Source organism: Leuresthes tenuis, unplaced genomic scaffold, assembly GCF_036924035.1.
Source record: "Leuresthes tenuis unplaced genomic scaffold, fLeuTen1.0.hap1 SCAF_22, whole genome shotgun sequence".
Classification (NCBI taxonomy): Eukaryota; Metazoa; Chordata; class Actinopteri; order Atheriniformes; family Atherinopsidae; genus Leuresthes; species Leuresthes tenuis.
This window is the reverse complement of record NW_027325376.1, coordinates 2530282-2534503: the sequence shown is the minus strand read 5'-3', so window position 1 is coordinate 2534503 and position 4222 is coordinate 2530282.

The window sequence follows — 4222 nt, the reverse complement described above, 5'->3', positions numbered from 1 at the left end:
ACTTTGATTACTCCATAGCATTTATATCTGTAGCGAACCTGACATTCTGCCTTTTGGCTTTCATCATCATAGTCATATCTTTCTGCAGTTTCTCTGTCCTCCGTGTTCTGATTCGCCCAGGGCCAGGGGAAGGGGGAGGGGCAAAGGAAAGGGCTGACCAATCAAAACGGAGAGCTTTCTTCACCATTACAGCCATATTATGTGTGCTGTTGTTGTGGTTTATAGCCCTCATTGTTTCCACAGCTATGGACAAGTCACCTTTGGTGAGCGACTCTGTCGAATGTATAGTGATGGCATGTCTGAGCGGGTTTTACCTGCCGAGCTCTTTGGTGTCCCCCATCCTTTATCTGTACAAAGCAGGGAAGCTGTCATGTTGCAGGGGCCAGTAGATGTCTTTTCAACAGTTTGCAGCCCAGGAGCCCTTTGATAATACATTTAAATACAACAAACTGTTTAAAAATCAATAGTGCCAAGTTTACTCAGTCCAATATTGTTTAAATGAACCCTGAGGGGAAGTTATATGGCTGCAGAATAGATTATTATTACATGTAAATGTAAATGTAATTTATTTCTACAGCCCTTTACAACAATCCATTTCGGTACCAAAGTGCTTTACAGCAGATAATAAATAAAGAAAAGAATAAGTAAAAAACGATAAAATAACAGTAAACGCAATAAAATACAGCATTTTGAATAAGATAATATAAAAGAGTCACCATACTACTGGGTATTAAAAGCCATCTGAAATAAGTAGGTTTTTAGCCCTGATTTAAAGAGGCCCAGGTCAGAAATAAGACGCATCTGGGGGGGGGAGCTTATTCCAGAGCCTGGGGGCAGCAGCAGAAAAGGCTCGGTCACCCCAGGGTTTGTATTTTAACCTGAACACTTCCAGCAAAAGTTGATTTGTTGACCTCAGAGCTCTGCCAGGGTTACGGACAGTTAAAAGCTCAGATAAATACGATGGGGTGAGGCCGTTAAGAGCTTTAAAACCAAACTTTAAAAGGTTAAAATCAGTTCTATAAAGGACAGGAAGCCAATGAAGGGAGTTAAGAACAGGAGTGATGTGCACAGGTCTGTTAGTGTTGGTTAAAGACGGGCAGCAGCAGCGTTTTGCACCAGTTGAAGGCGACTGAGAGAAGCTGGGAGACGCAGACATAAAGTCCATTGCAGTCGTCTAACCTTGAACTTATTAGGGCAGGGAGGCTTTAAAACATTTTAACTTTGGCCAGGAGACGCAGCTGGAAAAAACTAGTCCCGAAAACATTGTTAATTTGTTTGTCAAACTTAAGATGACTGTCAAAGGTCAAAGGTCACTCCCAGATTTCTGACATGAATGTGTGCTGTTGTTAAAGATAGACAACAAAAAAAACTCTCAGAAGAGCTGAACTCTCCCAGCAATAAGTTTGTCTTTATTTAAAACATTTATAAGCCGATGAGTGTGTAGAAAGTTATGTTTTAATTATTTATTTGCTGTTTGGAGGCTAGTTGGTGTTTCACTATGGTTTCTATATCATTTCTACGATATTAGAGATGATTCCTTGGTTTTATTCTGTATTTGGTGTGGGAGTTTCTCTTTATCAGACTCAGTCCTTTACATTGTGATGCTCAAAGTGTTTTCAATGGTGAGACAAACCAAATGTCTTTGCATGCATGTCCTCACGCTGTTCCTCTGAGAAATGACAACACGTGATGTTCAGGCTGAATAAAGGTTCATTTGAATATGTATTCAAATCTACTGGTGTGGCTACTTAATGATCGAATCTACGAGTCTATTAAAATGTAATCATTGTGTAATGATTGGTTTATTCTCTGCAACACATGAACACATAGTTTTGTATCATGAAACTCTGAAACTGACAGGATTATGGACTTTGTTGGACACGAAACACACCAGAGGTCTTATTATGTGGACTTCAGTCACATGTGATTTAGAAAACATGAAATTGTGGATGGAGTTAAGCAGGAGAAGAAAAAAAGCCACTCAAGTGATCAGACGTTGGTTCCCACAGAGATAGTAGACACACACTCAGGCTGAGCAGGCATTGAATTTGAATGCTGTATTCAAATCTAAGGGTGTGATTATGTAAAGGGAAAAACTGCTGGTGTAGTTTGATGTTGCAGTAAACATACAGTAACATGGGTACATTTTTTAGTCCTGGCTGTGCAATCTTTACAGCAGCGGAATACTTCTAAAAGGTTTCTGAAAAGGGGTTTTTCTTCAGGTGTGAAGCTTTGGGGTTTGACACTTTTAAAGTCCTGTGTTGCATGAGAAAAGGAACATTTGCCTGCTTCAATTTACCGTGAAAGTAACACTCAACTTGTCTCGTCATTTCCTGTTTTATTTTGAAAGCACTGACCTTCTCCTCTTGTTTCAGATATCTTGCCCTTCCTCTCGTGTCAGGCGTCTGATTTTCTTCCCTGATTCCCAAAGTGTTTCCAACTGTTCCCCTTGGTCCCTCATGTTCAAATAGTCTGTGTTTCCCTTATCTTGTGCCAGTATTTTGTCTCTCCCCATGAGCTACACTCCCAGCCTTACTTTGAGCCATAGTTTCCACAGTCATAGTTTCCATGGGCCTGCAGTGAGCGATCCTCCTGCAGAGCTATCTTGTGTTGTAATTCATTCTTATCCCTAGCCTTAGTTTATTTATTCCAACACGGTAAGTTTCATAGCCTTGTTTTCCGCCGTTTGCAAGGAGAGATTTTTGTTGTAACCTTTCATAGTCGCCTCCGTTAAAGGAGAGTTTGAGTTTATCGTTAAAGTTTCATAGAGCCTCTGTTAGTTAAGAGTGCGTCTTTTGTTTTATTCCGCCTCGTTAGGAGAGCGTATCTTTGTTTTGTTCAGTGTTCATAGCCTTTTGTTTTCCTCCCAGTTTGGAGAGTTTTATGTTTGTAACTTTCATAGCTGCGCTCCTCCTCCGCTTAGTTACTGAGGAGAGCGCTGAGGTTTTTCATAGCCAGTTCTTTGCGCTGCAGGGAGATCGCCCTGCCAAGCTCTGCTCTGTGTGGTTTCGTTAGATAATAAAAAGCCTCTTGGAACCCATAGGACCCTGCATCTGTGTCCTGAGTCCCCTGGTGAACTGACATAAAAGCTCTCCTCAGTAACTCGTGGAAATATGGATCAAGGAACAAGACAAATGGCTGGTAATGAAGCTCAAAAGGAGACAACATACTGACACGGGAGGAAGGGCAAGATACCTGAAACAACGAAACAACGAAAAATCACTGGAGAAAAAAAATCACTCCTAGAAAATGGAGGAAAAACAAGGCTATGAAACTTACTGTTACAATAAATAAACTAAGGCTATGGAACAAGATTAAATTACAAAACAAGATGCACTACAGGAGAGTCGCTCGCTGCAGGCTCGAGGAGTCATGGAACAAGACAAGACAAATGGCTGGTAATGAAGCTCAAAGTGAGACAAAATACTGGCACGAGACAAGGGAAACACAGACTATTTGAACATAAAGGACCAAGGGGAACAGGTGGAAACACTTTGGGAATCAGGGAAGACGATGAGACGCATGACACGGGAGGAAGGGCAAGTTACCTGAAACGAGAGGAGAAGGTCAGTGCTTTCAAAATAAAACAGGAAATGACGAGACAAGACATGGAACGGAAAATAAACCGTGACAGTTTGGGCCCTAACTTGTCCTGCTGGGTGCTACCTACCTTTTCTTATTCAACTTTTTTTAATGGTCATGATAAAATCCCACGTGATCATTTCTAATTCGTGTGCTATTTGAATCATGTCTGAATCATTACGTCACATCGTTATTAATCATCACAAAGCTGTTTGTTGTGTCCATCTCTGAACATACTGCTATAATTGATTAATATGAAAATAGTTCCACTCTGACATGACAAGTGAACCATTACTTTCCCGTCCCTGAGTCATGTGTTTGTACAGATGATGAAAAATGCAAATTAAATGATTTGTTTTGTTTCTTTGTTAACCCAAAGGCACGTACGACATGCTAGTTTCTGACCATGCAAATAAATCCCACTTTTCTCTTCTGCTGGTATTAAATCACTGAAGAGCAGGCAAGCAGTGATGATTCAAGTTAGACAGAGGACTGCTTAAATGACCCTCTTTAATGATGACTTTGTGGGGTTTTTGAGCTTCACGCGTAAAAAAAAGAAGCTAAACATCGAAAGAACCCAACTATCACTTTTATCATAAGGATTTTTTCACAAATCAGACCAAAACAAGTGGCTGCCATT